At 62.8% G+C, this 16,480-nt stretch overlaps 1 long non-coding RNA gene across 2 annotated transcripts; it reads left to right on the top strand.

Annotated features, from left to right (window-relative positions):
- The first annotated feature begins 5,649 nt into the window (after window positions 1–5,649).
- On the top strand, window positions 5,650–16,123 carry LOC116535748. Of its 2 annotated transcripts, XR_004262343.1 has the most exons (3): window positions 5,650–5,880; window positions 6,085–6,243; window positions 12,209–16,123. It is a non-coding gene; the product is annotated as an uncharacterized LOC116535748 (long non-coding RNA). The 2 variants fall into 2 exon arrangements; XR_004262342.1 differs by having other exon boundaries at window positions 5,650–6,243.
- Window positions 16,124–16,480: the final 357 nt, after the last annotated feature.

The raw sequence follows: 16,480 nt of genomic DNA, 5'->3' as shown, positions 1-16,480 counted from the left end.
GGGGAGGCACCACACACTTTCGACACCCAGATCTCTCAAGAACTCACCGTGGAGACAAGTGCAGGGAACCCAGCCTCGAGGGATCCGCTTCAGGACCCAAACCGCCGGGCGCCAGCTCCAGCGCTGCGGCTCACATCGAAACGCAGGCTTTGGAGGGGAGGTGCAAGCGCTGCCGTGGGCCCAGGAGAGGAATCGCTGGCTTTTATGGCTTCGTTTTTGGAGGGACTGCCAGGCTGTTTCCACAGTGGCTTCACCTGTGTGGAGTGGTCAGGGGTGGGGTGAAGGGGGACCCATAGGTGGCTGGGTGGCAGGGACAGGGCTTGGTCAGGAGCCAATGCCCTGCTCCCTGCAGGAAACAAGAAAGGCAGAGCCCGAGAGAGCCCCATGTGTTCACGGCCACCCTGTACCGACACAGCTGTGGGGTCAGCTCCAGGGACGTGGCCTGCTCAGCCTCAGTCCTCTGTTGGGGCCGCTGGTGTGGGCCCAGTGGTGGTCTCTGCTGGGACACAAGATGCCGTGGAAAATACTGGCTTCGGGAAACCTGAGAAATCCACCCCACAGAGCATCTTGGCTGCCTGGGGCTTTGTCCTGTAGCGGTGGGTGACTAGGGACAGCTCGGGTCTGGGCAGCTGCAGCTGGAATCCTGCAGACGAAGTGGGAGCAGCTCCCATCACAGCCACCGCTGACTGGGACCACAGCTCCCCAACAGCTCCCCCTGCCTCTGGGGTTGGGCATCCTGGCAGGTGTCCCCACCCTCTGTGGCCTGACCCTCCAAGGGCACTGGCCCTGCCTTACACCTCCCCCACTGAATAAGCCCCAGCCTCACCCCACTCGCAAAGCTGAACACATATGAACGTGGATTCAGCCAGAGTCCCCCACCCTGCCCACAACCCAACTTTTCAGATCGATGGATTGATTGATCGAGTCATTCATTCATTCATTCACTTGGTCCTCTGAGCTCCAGTGTCCGAAGGCTGAAGGGAGGTGAGGCGGCAGCCCTGCCTGGGGCCTTCCCTGAGCTCCCCGTCCTCGTTATCCCCGAGGGGGTGCTGCGGCTCCTCTTCCCAGGTGAGGAAGCTGAGATTGGACAGGTGAGAACACTGCCCTCATTCACAGCCAGGCCCAGGCTCGGAGGGACCTCCCCTTTACCAGGGCACAGGGATGCTGGTGCTACGGGGCCACCTCCCCCAGCCTGTCTTGCTGGCGGCAGGAATGCCAAGGACATGTGGGCAGCAGGGCCCTCCCCTGGACGAGGGTCCATCTCAGGGTGTCTGCCCCACTGGCTGAGGGCCCCCCTCTCCCCGGCAGCAAGGGCCTCGTCACAGCTGTTCCTGGGACCCTCACCCTGACTGTGTGAATGTCTGCCCACGATAAAGACCCCAACCCACAGCTGTGGGGGGTGCAGGAGGAGGGTGCAGGTCACATTCTGAGCACAGACATCCCAAGGGGGTTGCCATGCTGCCACCTGGCCCTGGGAGCTAAGGGGCCACTTGGGACACTCAGTGGTGGCCCAGGGTGAGGCTGGAATCCAGGATCAGGTGCGTCCTTCCCAGCATCGCAGCCCGCTTCCCAGGCCGGATGGGTGTCCCTGTGGGAGGTGCTGTGGTGTGGGGCCTCCTGATCACCCTTGGCTTCTGGGAGACCTCAGCTCTCCTGCACCCGCCCCCTGCTCAGCTCGTGCGGTGAACTCCCCTCGTGCCGGGTGCCCTGTGGCCAGAGTCAGCATGTGCCTCCACTTACCCAAATCCCAGGCCCCTGGCTGGGAGCTGCCCCCAGCACTGGGACCCTCTGGGGTGGGCCGCAGCCTCTGCGTGAAGGAGACTTTCTCCCGCCTCTCTGGCCGGGCACGGCCTCTTCTGCACCACCTCTCGGTGCTCCCCACTCTCCAGCCCTGCTCCCCTCTGGCTGCACTCAGGGTTCTGGGGCTGGAGCAGGTTCAGATCTGGGGACAGACTAGGATGCAGGGGCAGGAAGGCAGGCTCTGGGTCTTTGAGTGCTGGGCAACTGGTTTTTCCTCTTGAACGTCAGTTTCCCCACCTGCAAAATGGTCTCAGAAGGCTCCCTGGTGATGGGACGTCCCCCTCCCAGGGGATGCACCCTGTTCCCCAGGGCCTAGGCCATAGGGCTCCCCCTGCCCCTCTGATATCACTGGGGGGGCCTGTTCATTCACCCCACCCAGGACTTCCCTGACCTCTGACCTGTCCACCAGGGCCCAGGCCTTCTGACATCCTTCTTGCTCCTGTGACCACATCGGCTCCACCAGTGAATCTTTTGGGCAAACTTTCAAGGCACCGCCAGAACTGGGCAGCCCTCCCCGGGGCACCGTGGCTGGGCGGGGCCTCCTGATGCTCCAGCCTCTGCCCTCTGCCCTCACCCTCAGCAGAGCAGCCACAGGGGCCCTGCCACAGCCGTGCCAGCCTGTCCAGGCCTGTGCCCCTCAGCAGGACACGCACAGCCCTGGTACTGACCTACAAGGCCTGGCGTGGTCTGACCCTGCCCGAAGCCCAGCCCCAGGCCACCCATCCACCGCCACTGCCCTGGTGCAGCCATGCCAGCCTCTTGCTGCCTGCTGGACATGCCAGGGCCCCCTTCCCGCCTCCAGGCTGCTGCCTCCCCGTGCATGCCTCTGGGCTGCTCTGCCGGGACCCTTCCCCACCTGCCCCTCTGACATCATTGGAGGGCCTGTTCATTCACCCCACCCAGGCCTTCCCTGACCTCTGACCTGCAAGGCCACCCCAGGCCCTGCCCCCTACCCTCTGGCTGCTCCTTCCGGCCCCCGTGCCCAGTGCTGGGCCTGTCTCCGAATTTGCTGGGTTGTGCATTTTCTCTCTCCCCTGCTGTCCGACATGGCGCCAGTGACATGAGCCTTCTGAAGCTGAAACAAATCAAAGCCGCGCTGAGTAGAAGATCCGGGTCTGCAGTGGCACCAGCCCCGTTCCCGAGTGCTCGGCAGCCACTTGTGGCCAGTGGAAGCCACGTGGGATGGGGTAGAGCACTCACCGTCATGGCGTGTGGTCAGCCCTGCAAGGGCGGGGTGAGCCTGCTGTCCCCTGCTTGGGTCCTAGCTCAGGCGTCCCTGTGGGGTGAGGGCTTCGGTGGCCTTGCTGTCAGGTCTTCTGCTTGCTCCTCATTCATTCACACTTTAAACCACCTGCAGACACTAGGGGGAAAGTCTGAGGGGCCTACGCCACCTCTCCCCTTTCTTCCCCTCTGCCCCCTTGCCTCCTCCCCCTTCTCTCCCCTCTCCCCTCCCTCCTGTCTCTCCTACCCACTGGGGCCTCCCTTTCAAACCCTGGTGGAGTGGGCCTCGGGCAGTATGGCCTGGGCCATCGGGGGCAAGGGCAGCTCTGGGACGCAGTGGGGGTAAGACTGGCCGGGTCCAGCTCTGATCTATGCTGGGTGTGGGAGTTTGGGCAAGTGAGCACCCACCTCAAGCCCCGGTTCCTCCTTGGTAAAGTGGGGAGAGCAAAAATGTCCTCCTCTTAGGGTGCCTTGAGCTCAGCGTAGAGCCCCGGAAGAAGCTTCTGGAACACCAGGCAGCCTAAGCGCTGGGTGCCAGCTGCTACTGTGAGGCTGGTGCTGCGGGTAAATGGGGAACTGCTCTGTCCTCTGGCTTTGTCCTCGGGACTGTGGGGACCTGGGGGTCTGGCCACCCACACCAGCCCTTCTCCTGGGAAGTGATGACCTGTGCCCTGGTTTGCGGGTACGGGGCTGCCGAGGACGGTGACTTATGGCCTTGTCCACCGCACCCCCTCCCTCTCACCACCACAGGCCACCCGAATCCTCAATAGAGCCACCTGCCCAGGCCTGCACACCATTCCCCACCTCCCCTGCTGACCCCAGCTGCAGGTCCGGCCTGTCCCCCTCACCCCTGCCTGGAGAGGGCAGGTAGAAGGAAGCGGGGTGCCGGGGGGAGGGGCCTGGCAGGGGGAGTTTGGACACGGCCCTCACCCCGCTCTCCCACTGCCAGTGGGAAGCCGAGTAGCTACTTAGTTTCCAGAAAAGTGCTCGGAGCTGGTGGAAGCTTGGAGCCCCCTGGCCTCATTCATGGTGAGACGTGGGGTCTTCAGCAGGGCGCACAGGGCTGGGAGCAGGGCCTGGTATCGCCCAAGAAGCCTCTGGACTGGGCAGGGGCAGGGGGCACCCCTTCGTCCCCTGATGTCGCTGGCTGGACACCATGTCCCAGAGCTGCCCTTGCCCCTGATGGCCCAGGCCATGCTGCCTGAGGCCCACTCCACCATGGGTTGAAAGGGAGGCCCCAGTGGGTAGAAGAGATGAGAGGGAGGGGAGAGGGGAGAGAAGGGGGGCAGGGGGAAAGAGAGGGGAGAGGCATCTTAGGCACTGACACCCCACGGTGTCTGTCTGCATGGCCAGTGTGGCTGGGGCTCCAGCTCCACAGCTCTGCAGAGCTGGCCTCCGGGTGTGGGGAAGGGGCCATGAGCCCAGGAGGTGAACCTGGAAGAGGGACCCCTTCTCAGCTCCCGCAGGCCATCCTGGAGGATGCAGGTTCCTCACAGGGGTACCCTGGGATTAGATGTAGCTGAGCCCGTTCTGAGTGGCATGGGCTCACCAGCCCTGTGCCCCAGACTGGCCAGAACCAAGGGGATGTCTTCCCAAGCCCGGGAGGCGGTGGGGGCGTTTCTGAGGTGGTTTCTGAACGGATGACCTAGGCTCTGGACAGAACTGACAAATAGCAAAGGTCATTGTCCCCACTACATGGGCCTGCGCCTGCCACCAACCTGCGGGCTCTGGACCACTGCGGTCCCCCACCATTCCACGTCGTGGTCCCTGGTCCTGTAGGGCTCCAGAGACACGGGACGAACAGCCAGCGTTGCACAGCCTGTGAGGATGGTCTGCCAGTCCTGGCCTCCCGTCCCGAGTCCAGGTCCCGTCCCAGGCCCACGTCTGTTACATAATTCGGGCATGAAATCCCAGAAGGGGGAGCTCCTGAGCCCGACCAGCACCGGGGGATTGGGGTCTCCCCATCACACACCCTTGGTGGCAGGGTCTGGCTGGGGGTGGAGGGGGCAAGTAGGTGGGCCTTGCCTCTGTCCAAGGTGACAGCATTTGTCCTGACTTGGGGTTGGCTCGAGAGTCTCTGGAAACCCAGGTGGCTCCATCACCACCTGATCCTGGCCCAATTCTGGGTAAAAGGCAGAGCCGACAGGGGACCCAGGAGTGGGTGGCCCAGGTGGGCTCAGCCTACTGGGGGCCCAGAGCTGCGAAGGAGGCCATGGCCTCCTGCCCCTACCCCCTAGCCCTGGCCCCACACCCTGGGAGATCCCTGAGTCTCCCCAGGGCACCTAGGAGCCTGCTGGGTGGCATGGAGGCCGCTGCCCGGCTACCGGCTACCAAGGAGGCGCCCGTGTGCTGGGCCGTGCTAAAAATAGCAGGGGATCTCGCAGGGACGGCCGGGGGGGCTGCTGGGGAGCGGCCGGGAGGGGCCGGACAGCAGCCCCGGCCCGGGACCTGCCGTCAATGGCGTGGGTGCTCCCACCCTGTTCCCGGTGGCCGGGCCAGCCACGGCCCAGCTGACAGGCTATTTTTTCCCCTGCTTGACTAAATATGGTCAGGGAGTGCAGCCCGAGGGGGCCACTTGGCCAGGCCCGCGTGTTTGGGATGCTTGGCCGGGTATATAAGAACTGCAAAGGTGAGGCCGGCTCCTGACCCGAGGGGGGCCCCCACGCCCGCTCTGGCCTCTCGGGTCAGGCCTTCCCCTCCCCTCCCCCGCCGCCTGTTTCTCGGGAGCCGGCTGTGTGCGTGTGAGAGCCCGCCCGCCCGTGGGACCTTCCCTTTTGTTCGCCCTGACCTCTACCTTCTCTACGTTGTGCTGACCCCGCTGGGGTGCAGGGGCTCCCTGCGGAGGAGGCCGGGCTCAAGGTGTGCAGCTTGGCTGCCTCTCCCTAACTCTGCACCAGCGCCTCCTCTCTCTCTCTCTCTCTCTCTCTCTCTCCTCTCTCTCTCTCTCTCTCTCTCAAGATCTCCCTCCCGCTAGGTCTGCGCTGCTGCAGGAGGGCTGGGGGAAGGGCAGGGGTGTGGAGACGGGGTGCCTGGTGTCTTCTTTCTCTCTCTGTCCCCCTCAAGTGCAGACGCATGGATCCCGGCCCCCACCCCTGCCTTCGCGATTGGCTCCCGGAGGAGGTGGCTGGTGCGGCTGCTGCTGCAGCATCTCCTAGGGAGCCGCGACCCTGTGCCTGCCGCCGCTGTCACCAGCCTGGCCCCAGGGGTGCCCCAGGCTGCTCGGTGAGTCCTGCTCAGCCTGTCACCACGGCCGGGCCGCCGGGACGGCCCCTGCAAACTTGCCGGGCGCCGCGGTGGGGGTGTGCCTGCCGGCGAGGTGGGTGCTGTGGGTGCTGGCGCCGTGTGGGTGCTGGCGCGGTGCGGCTCCAGCGGGGGTGCCGTGGAGTTTTCTCTTGGCTCGCGGCATCACCCACATTTGGAAAACTGCAGAGCCAGCAGCCGGCAGGCCCGGGAGGGCGCGTCCAACTGGGAGGCAGGAACTTTGACTTGCGGGCATTTTGCAAGACAGCAGCCGCCCCCAGCACGGGCAGCAGAGGGTGTGGGGGCTTCAGGGCTGAGGGGACACGATTCACCTGACACTCCGCAACAAAGCCCCAGCAGCTGGGCATGGGGCTAAACTTACCTTGAACTTGCGGTATCCCCCACTGAGGTGCTGGTGGGGGCAGGGATTCCGGAGCTGAGCGGCAGCAGGCCAGGCTGCCTCCGGTCCGACTCCGACTCCGCACTTCTGCAGCTCTCCCAGCCACGTCAGGGTCAGGAGGCGTTGACAGGGGCAGGGCAGGGCGGGGGGCGGGGGGCATGCATGGGCGGAGACTAGGGGGGCTTCGGGGAGAGCAGCCCTGGGGGTCTGGGTCTGTGCGGGTCCCTGCTGGGGAGCTTCAGTTCCTCATGGCCTCCCTCAGGCTGGCGTGGGGGGCCAGGGTGGCATTTGCAGCTGAACAGCCCCGATGAGGCCCGGGCACCCGGCACCAGCTCTGCTCACGGTGGGGTCTGCTTGGAGGTGGCTGGGTGCTCTTTTTCTATCTAGATGGGAAACTTTTTGAAAAGTGACTGTGATTCGTTTGTGAATGGGCAGAAGTCCTGTGGGCTCCTGCTGGGTCTGGGGTGACTCTCCTGCCCTTCAGGACTCCCAGCTTCCCCCAGCCCCCATCCCCCATGCCAGTGAGTGCCTCAGAGGTGGGGAGGGCTTGAGCCAGTCTGCGAGAGTGTCCCAGGCTCTGAGGGCTCCTGTGCCAGGGAGCAGGGACGTTGGGGAGGCCTTTTCCCTGGACTCCAGGGCAGTTATGGTGGGGGTCTTGGGAGGGCGCAGACGAGCGCCAGAACACCGGGCACCCCTGAAGCGGAAGCTTAGGTTGCGGTGTCGGGTGCCCTTTTGGTATCCTTGGCTCCGTGAAAATGATAAATCACAGCAGCCACATGGAAATGGGACATCAGCTTCTGCTTCTTTCTGCCATTTGCTCTTTCCTTTGTAGAGGGGATGCCTCCCAGGGCCCTAAGCACAACCCATCCTCACCCCCACCCCCATGTAAAACTCCAACCCAGCTGTGCCCGGCCCAGCCACACAGCCACACAGCACACAGCCACACAACCCTATAGCCACACAGCCACACAAGCACACAGCCACACAGCCCCATAGCCACACAGCCACACAAGCACACAGCCACATAGCCACACAAGCACACAGCCACACAAGCACACAGCCACAGAGCCACACAAGCACACAGCCACACAACCCCATAGCCACACAGCCACACAAGCACACAGCCACACAGCCACACAAGCACACAGCCACACAAGCACACAGCCACACAGCCCCATAGCCACATAGCCACACAAGTACACAGCCACACAAGCACACAGCCACACAACCCCATAGCCACACAGCCACACAAGCACACAGCCACGCAGCCACACAAGCACACAGCCACACAAGCACACAGCCACACAGCCCCATAGCCACATAGCCACACAAGCACACAGCCACACAGCCACACAAGCACATAGCCACACAGCCACACAAGCACACAGCCCCACAACCCCACAGTCCCACAGCCCCACAGCCACACAGCCACGCAAGCACATAGCCACATAGCCACACAGCCCCCTAGCCACACAGCGACACAAGCACATAGCCACACAAGCACATGTCACACAGCCACACAAGCACACAGCCACACAGCTCCATAGCCACAAAGCCACACAGCCACACAGCCCCACAGTTACACAGCCACATAGCCACACAAGCATACAGCCTGACAGCCACACAGCCACATAGCTACACAAGCACACAGCCACATAGCCACACAGCCCCACAGCCACACAGCCACACAAGCGCACAGCCACACAGCTGCAGGCACCTGCAGAGCCTTCTTTTCACCTCTCACCAGCTCACCTGCCAGGCTCGCCCTGGGCCACCTCCTCCTGTAGGCCTCCTCCTCCTCTCCTTCCCCCTCCTCCCCCTATCTCCGCTCCAGCAGGTGGGGGCGGCTTCCCTTTCTGCTGGTGAGGCCTAACCCTGAGGTCCCGTTGGTCTCCTTCAGGCTCTTTCTCCACATTTTTCAGCCTCTGGCTTCACAGCTGGCCATAGAAGTTGGCAGGGAAGGAGTGAACCTCTGCTTCCCACTCAGAGGCAGATTTAAATGCAACGAAAAACATATTGATACAATTAGGTACTCCAAAGTGCTTAGTTTGCCACTTGCTAAGTTTACTTAAACCCTCTTTAACAGGCTCATTAGGAGCTAGTGAGTACCGGGAAATTCATTAGCAGGAAGCCAGCCCCCCTTGCATTTGACTGTAAATTGGTATTGATCAGGGGCCGGTGGAGGCTGGGCGGCTGGCCACAAAGAGGCAGGTGTGGGGTCAGCTCCCGGGGGTGCCCGGCCGTGGCGCTGGGCAGGTGCGGTGCCTGCTGACCCCGGTGCCCGCTCGGCGGCTGGTGCTGCGAAGCCTTGCTTCAAGTGGTCCGCACTGCGCGGCGGGCGGGCAGAAGCAGTCCGGGCTGGTGACGCTGCAAGGCGGAGACGGGGGAGAGGGTGAAGAAGATCCAGAGAAGGAGGGAGAGAACTGGGGAGACACTCCCACACCCACTGAGTGTCCGCTGTGGCCAGGCTGAGGCGCCTAGGAGCTGCCCCCAGTGGACGGCCTCTCAGGAGCTCCCAGCCACGCTCTGGGAACCTGGAATCCTCCAAGGGTCGTCTTTCTCATCTTCAGAGAGAGACGCTGAGCCCTCCCTCGGGGACACCAGGTCCCAGGAGGCAGCCTTCACCAGGGACCTGCCCAGGAAGCTGCCAGCTGCCCAGGTAAGTCCCCCGGGCACCTCTCGGGCCTCTGGCCTGCAACTCCTCATCTGGCCTCACAAGCAAGGAGTTGTCCGGCTCCTGGAGGAGGCTGGTCTTGCGAGTGGGGTGCTGGGCAGCGTGTCCCCCGAGGCCCCTCTCTCCACCCAGCCCTTTCTGGGCCTGGCTGGGATGCGGGGCCAGGGGTCAGGGAAGTGCTGGCTCTGGAAGCTTGGGCTGTGGACGGCGCCTCCCTACTCTGGTGAGGGTGGAGGGCAGCCTGTCTCCATGGATGCAAAGCTGAGCTGCTGCTGGGGCCAGGGACCGGCACTCAAGACTTTCTGGGACTCACTGTCTGCTTCTGCCTTTCTGGATCATGCGAGTGTGTGAGACAGGGAGAGAGAGATGGAGACGGGGGTGGAGGGGTGCCAAGGTCAGAGGGAGCAGGGAGCCTGGGACCCTGAGGGCGGAGGGACCCCAGGCAGAGGTGGCAGGAAGGCTGTCTGCTCTCACAGAGAGGGCCCAGGTGTGGATGCCAGGGCCTAAGTCCCAGTGCCTCTGCGCTGTGGGGGGCCCGGGGTCTCGGAACTGCACACTGCCTGCTTGGGAAACATACTTCTTTATATGCCCATATGGACCTGCTGAGCTATGGAATGTAAAGAAGTATGTATCTCAGGCCGGGAACTCTCTCGCCGGACTGAGGGGCACTCCACGCCATGGGGGCCGCTGGGGCCGACAGCCAGCCAGGCGGCTGGGCAGGGGTGAGGCCGGGGCGAGGCTGGGGCGGGGCCGGGGCGGGCAGCAGGCTGCCTGGGCGTCGGTGGACGGTCGTGTCCCCGCCAGCATTGTTCTGTCACTTTGCCTGTGTCAGCAGGTGGAAGTGCTCACCAGACATTAAATATTCAGCGTGCTGACTGCGGCAGAGGGGAGGCGGCCTCCGGCAGGCGTGGGGTCCGGCTCGGGGCAGGGGAGGGCTGGGGGGTCGGGGCCTTGGCTGGAGAGCATGGGGCAGTGGCGGTGGCTCTGGGGGCTCCCCTGACAACCACCCTGGGAGAGGCCATCAGCCAGCAGAAAGGGCCGAATGTGGCCAGGGTAGACACGGCTCAGACGCACAAGACAAGAGCGAGTTTGGAAAAGAGCAGGTGTCTGGGTGCAGGAGGGAGGGAGGGCCTGGGCCGCAAGTGGAGAGGCTGAGAGGGAAGGCAGGCCCCCGACGGGCAAGGCAGAGGAGCTGGGAGGCATGCGGCCCCAAGGAAGCCACAGCCCGCACGCAGAGATCTGGGAACGCAGTGGGTCAGGGCTGCCGCGAGGGCCCTTAGGCCCCACTCCTCTGCGGAGGGCACCTGGGAAAGGCTCGGAGAAGTGGAGTCTGTGCAGCGCGGAGCCCACGGCCCCTACCAGGGGCCTGGGAGCTGTTTGGGTTTGCCAAATGTCTCTGGCTCATGCCGCCCCACCGGAACCCTGCCGGAACCCCGGTTCAGCTTTCTGTTCCGCTGAATCCAACCTGAGGCATGTTTTGCTGTGAATGCTGGGGAGGCTTTGGCAGAAAGTGCCATGGGGCCCAGGGCCCCTTGCTTGCCCCGCCGGTCAGGGCCTGAGAGCCACCCGCTCTGCCACCGCCCCAGTCCCAGCCTGAGAAAGGCCCAGGAGGACACCCCGGGGCCCAGGGGCTGAGGCCAGGTCCGGACCTGCCTGTGAAACCCTTTTCCTCAGGGCTGGTCCTTCAGGGAGAGGATGGGCAGCGGGTTCTGGGGTCACAGGCAGGCGCTGGGCCGCTGCGTGAGGGGTGTTTGCCTGGCTTCGTTTTGGAGTCTCAGATTGGAGGCGTTTGCTGCCTGGAATGAGGCCGGGTCCCTGCCCGGGCAGCCCCACCCACCACAGGCCTCAATATTAATTTCCAGAGTGTATGTCCTCTCTGCCCTGGCACTGCTCCGGCCACAGCAGGTGCTCCTGCTCCCCACCTCCCGCACCCTGGCCTTTGGCAGGAATTGAACAGAAAGGGACAGGCAGGCAGCCCCCTCCTGCGGCGGCTGGAGGTCTTGGGTCTGGGGGCAGCCAGGTCACCTGAGCAGCTGGGGCCGGCACAGGCAGCCCTGGATAAAGGGATCAGGGGCTGTTCTGAGCTGTCAGGCGGCTCCCACTCCTCAGGGAGCCTCGAGTTGACTGGAGGGGAGGGCCTGGCAGTCAGGGCTCCTGGCTCTCAAGTCTTCCTTCTGGAAGCTGTGTTCTTCTAGCCTTGGCCCCACCTGGCGCAGCTGCAAAGGCGCGGTGTTGACCTTGGGCGCAGCCTCCTCTCTGCCTCTGGACGGAGGGTCAGTGCCCAGCGTCCCCTGAGGTCATCTCTTCCCTGCCTGCTTCCAGCTCCGGCCACAGGGAGGGAAGTAGCCGGACGTGTGGCCACTGAGGCTGCTGGTGGGCGCAGACACAGCGTTCTCTTCCCTAGATGCGGCTGTCGTACATTAAAGCTTTATTGCAGGATGTGGTGTTTAATAAAAGCATTAGTGTTTTGGAATTAGGTTTGACTGAGCAGTAAAACTAGAGAGTTCACAGGGAGAGAGCTGTGGCCTGCTCGGCCGTAAATCACCTCCAGTCTCGGATACGCTGAATTAAAAATGAGCATTGCATGGACACCGCCCCTGGCAGCCCAGGTCCCTCTCTCCTGCACGAGTGGCCTGATGGTGCTCCCTGGGGCCTCTGCTGCTTTCCTGGGATGCTGGGACCTGGGCTGGAGCCTCCCCTGCGTGAATCTCCAAAGTCTGGCTCCCAGGCAGCCGCCGAGAAGGGAGCCTCAAGCCGGCATGGGGCAGCGGCACGCTGGGACTTCTGTGGGGGGCTTCGTGCCTGTCCATTTGAAGAAGGGGAGAGTGGGCAGGCGGGGGTGCTGAGCCTCGATGGCTGTGTCTTGCCCACAGGGACTCTCTGGAGGCCACTTAGGCACGTTACCGTGGGGGCCAGGACTCTCAGAGCAAAAGGAGCCTGGACTGGGCTGGGGGGCTGAACACGGGACACCTACCCCCTTGGGACTTGCCTGCCGGCTCGGGGACCCAGGTGAGTTTGTGTGACTGTGAGGAGGTGGCCAGTGCCCGTGTGTCTCTCTCCCCGGAGCAGGCAGCACCAGGGGGAGGCTCCTGGTTTCCAGAACACTCTGGAAACTGCCCCAGGGCGATCGGAGGGTGGCCAGGCTCCTGCTGGTGGAAATTCTGGAGCCCATAAATTCAGTGGACCAAGTTAGTGACATTGTTCTGTTCTGTGGCTCACAAAAGCTAGCCATGCTCCAGGTGAGGTTTCCACCCAGCGGGGACACCAGCTCTGGGTCTTGGAGCTCGAAGGAGGAGGACGGCCTTTGGGAAGGGTCGGCCCCACCGCTGTGCCTGCGCGCGTGTAAGTGGTGATGAGTGGACCTGCGTTTCCGCAGCAGGTGGACAAGGACACGGTGGCACCTCCTTCTGAAGAAGGGGTGGCTGGTGATGCCGGCTTGCCAGTGCTTTCATCTAGAGCAGGAAAGCATTTTCTTGCAGAAGCCTTCGAGGCGGGCGCAGGGGCTGGTGAGAGCGTTTGTGAGAGGTGCGTTGGCAGCCTGTGTGAAACTGCCGCACTCACGTGAGAAGCGTTGCATCTCCGAATGAACTGCTATTAAGCATGATTAGATTGACCACAGGACGGATAGTTTAGCTGCTGCAGCTGGAGTCCATCAAAATGAACATTGCTTGAATTGCAAATTTTACCCAAAAAGTGCTCAGAAGTAAAAATGAGGGAACCCGAGTGGCTGGGCTATCTTCAGGGCCTGGGCGTGGCTGGGCAGTGCTGGCCTGGAGGTTTCTGGACAGGGACGGCCAGAGGCGGACAGGGCGGTGCCATCGTGCGAGTTGCTGCCACCTTCGCATAAAGGGTAACCCAGCAATCTGAGAGGCTTTGTGCTGACTCAGCCCCGCGTGCACGTCCGATTGCAGAGGCCTCCCGTGCTCTCTGCAGCCCCGCTCCCGCCTCTGCTGCCCCTGGGCAGGACGCTGACCTCGGGGTGGCTGGGCTTGGGCCCCGGCAAGGGAGACTCTCGGATGGGTGCGCAGGGCTCTGTGAGGCACCTGGCCTCGCCTGCTGTCCTTGGCCAACCTGCAGCCTCTGTCCCTGTGAACTGGAGGCATCGCACCCGAGAAGAGGTGGGCATGGCTCTTGGGAAGGGAAGGTGCCTGCAGACAGCAACGGCAGCTCCCGGAGCCTGGTGCCAGCCGTGCCTTCCTGAGGTCCAGGGCCCAGCTGGCCAGAGCTTGGGCTGGGAGGTCCCTCCCAGGAGGCCCCTGGGTGCCCAGGGAGGACTCTGCCTTTGGGGAGGACTCTGCTTTTGGTGCTCAGAGTCCCCAGCCGGCTCTGACCCCTGGAAGGCCATCCTGCCGCGTGGGGAGGAGCAGCGGCTGCAGCGGGGAGCGGGGAGCCGGGAGCGAGGAGCGGGGCAGGCTGCTGCTGAGCTGCCGCGGGTTGCTGCAGAGCAGTGCAGGCAGATGCAGGGCCGTGCGTCTCAAGGGCAGGAAGCAGAGGGCCACCTCTGGCAGCTCCACCGCCGGCTCCCTTAGATAGAGGGACGCAGGGCTGAGGTTCCCGCTCAGCCGTCACCACAAAGGCCCCGTGAGCTTGGCCAATTCACCCAGGTTTTGGAGGCACCACTAAGCCTCAGGCCAGGGCTACTTTCTGCGCCGGGTGGGCCGCTCCAGTGCAGTGCAAGTGCGTGAGGCTGAAGGACAGGGATGCTGGGGGCACACTGCTCCTCTCAGGCCTCCTGCGTCCACCCCAGGAAGAGGACAAGGGAGACAGGGCTGTTTCAGCAGTGCCGGGTGCAGAGGTCACTGGCTGCTCCCTGGCTGGGAGGCGGCCACCCAGCAGCCCTGGCGGTTGGGAGTCTGGGGTCCACTCCCCACAGGGTCAAGCAACTCCTTGGCTGGGACTGGAGGCGGTGTGCCCGCGTGTGTTTGCATGAGCGTGCACGGAGGGCGACTTCCGGAATGATGGGGACAACGACCTAGAGTATTTTTAACAGTGGCAGGAGAGGGGGTAGAAGGCAGCTGTCCCTGGAACCTGTCCCGGGGGGCCCCGTGGGGACTTTCTGAGGTTGAAGGAAGGACGCCCAGGACAGTTGCGCCGTGTGGCTCTTGTCATCCTGGCAAGCCGATGCCCTCCATCATGCCCAGATATGGCTCCGGGCGGCATGTGTCTGCCCAGCCGCCTGCCCGCCCACCCGCCCACCACGCCGGTATAAATAGTCCGAAGTTCTCAGCTGTCCTGTGGAAAGGCTGAACTCGGATGACTCTGCCCGAGCCGGAGGAGTGCCCCCGACCCCGCCCACTGCCCAAGTGCCTGAGGCCAGCAGCTGCAGCGGGACTGGGCTGTGAGGCTCTGGCTCTGTCTCTGTCTTCCCTTCCTCACCTGCCCCCTTGGAGAACACCAAGTCCAGGAGGGACCCAGCTACCTCTTGTGGTCCCTTCCCCAGGGCATGGCAGGGCCTTTGCCCACCAAGAGTGAAGAGGGACAAGAATCACAGCCCTGGGAGTGGGTGCGGGGAACTGCCTGATTCCTTGGCCTCGGGCTCAGGTCTGCGGCAGGGAGGCTGTCGCTGGAGTCCCTGCTGCCCCTCCCTCCAGTACCTCCTCACCTGTCCCGGCTTCCCTCCCTCATCAGCTACAGCAACACACTCCAGAGGCCTTGCAGCCCCGAGCACCAGCTTGCCAGGCCCCTTCCCTGGGGAACCTGCTTTCCCTCCACCCTTAACTCAAGAAGTGACTCTCTAATGGTGGAATTTCAAACACTTCCAAGGTCCGTGGAGCTGACGCCCTTAAGTGGGGGCAGGAATCCTCATCCTGTGCTCCTCAGACAGGGGCTGCTTCGCCCGGCCCGAGGACAGATGGGGACACTTCCCACAATGACTCTGCACACTGGGAGGCCTCACTGAGCCACAGGGAGGGCAGAGAACGCTTTGGAAGCAGCAAGAGCCGAACACACACTTGTGTGTGAGGCTGGGGCCTTCCTTGGTGTCCCAAGGCCTGCGGTGGCCACACAGATGCCCCTGTCATTTCATCTGTGGCCATCCCAGAGTTCTGGGCTCTGTGACCTGCTTCTGTGGGGAGTAGTGGGCAGGTGCCCTCCCCCTTCAGGAGGGGCTCCAGTCAGACTCTGTGCGCCAAGTGGCTTTTCCTTACCCTGGGACATGTGTCTCTCATCTGTCCCCGAGCCACCCGGCCCTCTCTCTTGACCTCAGGGCTCTCTGATCTGTTTTCAACCAACAGCATTCTTCAAATTAAACCAGCTTTTGCCCCAGCCCTATCTTTGCGATAATAAGACACAAACGTCTATCTTGCCATTTTTGCAAAGAACAGCAAAACAATCACGTGCCTCTCCCGCCCCTGCCTCCCTCCCGCCTGCCCCCTGCTCTGCGGGTCTATTTGAGGCGAAATTTATCTCTAGAAGGGCCCCATCAATTTGCCTTGCTCTTTTGTTGACAAGTTTATTAAAAACCCGGGCAACTCTGTATTAAACTTTTATCAGTGTTGAGAAATAATACATTTCTTTTTCTGAACAGATAGAAAAGTTATGGAATTGGGCTGAGCGAGCCTCGTTCAGCCTTTGGCTGAGTCAGCGTTGCTGATGATAAGGAACAAGCCATTTTGGGGTGCAGGGTTTCCTCTTGCCTTTTAACTAGAGGCCTCTCTGGAGACTGCCGTGTGAGAGCCAGTGCCCCCCACTGAACCCTGAAGGCTCCTGTGGGAACCCCAACGGCGGCTGCCCATACCACCTGGCTAACTGCTATCTATTTTGATAATTAACCAAAATCCAAAGTTGAATTTAGTGCTGAATCTAAGTGCTGATAGGTAACAGTGCTTCGTGGAGAAATAATAGGCTGTTGATGTTTAAATTTTAAAACCTTCATAGTAAGAAACACAAAAAGCATCCAGATGGGAGTTAGCCACCTCCTCCCCTGGTGGGAGGGGAGGGCCCCCTGACCTGCCCACCTGGGGAGTGTGCCTGGGATGGTTGGGAGGAGAAGGGGGGCCCCTGACCTGGCCACCTGGTGCATGCACCTGGGATTGTGGGGAGAAGGGGGGCCCCTGACCTGGCCACCTGGTGCATGCACCTGGGATTGTGGGGAGAAGGGGGGCCCCTGACCTGGCCACCTGGTGCATGCACCTGGGATTGTGGGG

This window comes from Sapajus apella, unplaced genomic scaffold (genome assembly GCF_009761245.1).
Source record: "Sapajus apella isolate SASKATOON/1434 unplaced genomic scaffold, GSC_monkey_1.0 scaffold96, whole genome shotgun sequence".
NCBI lineage: Eukaryota > Metazoa > Chordata > Mammalia > Primates > Cebidae > Sapajus > Sapajus apella.
This window is presented reverse-complemented; position numbering and strand designations above follow the sequence as displayed.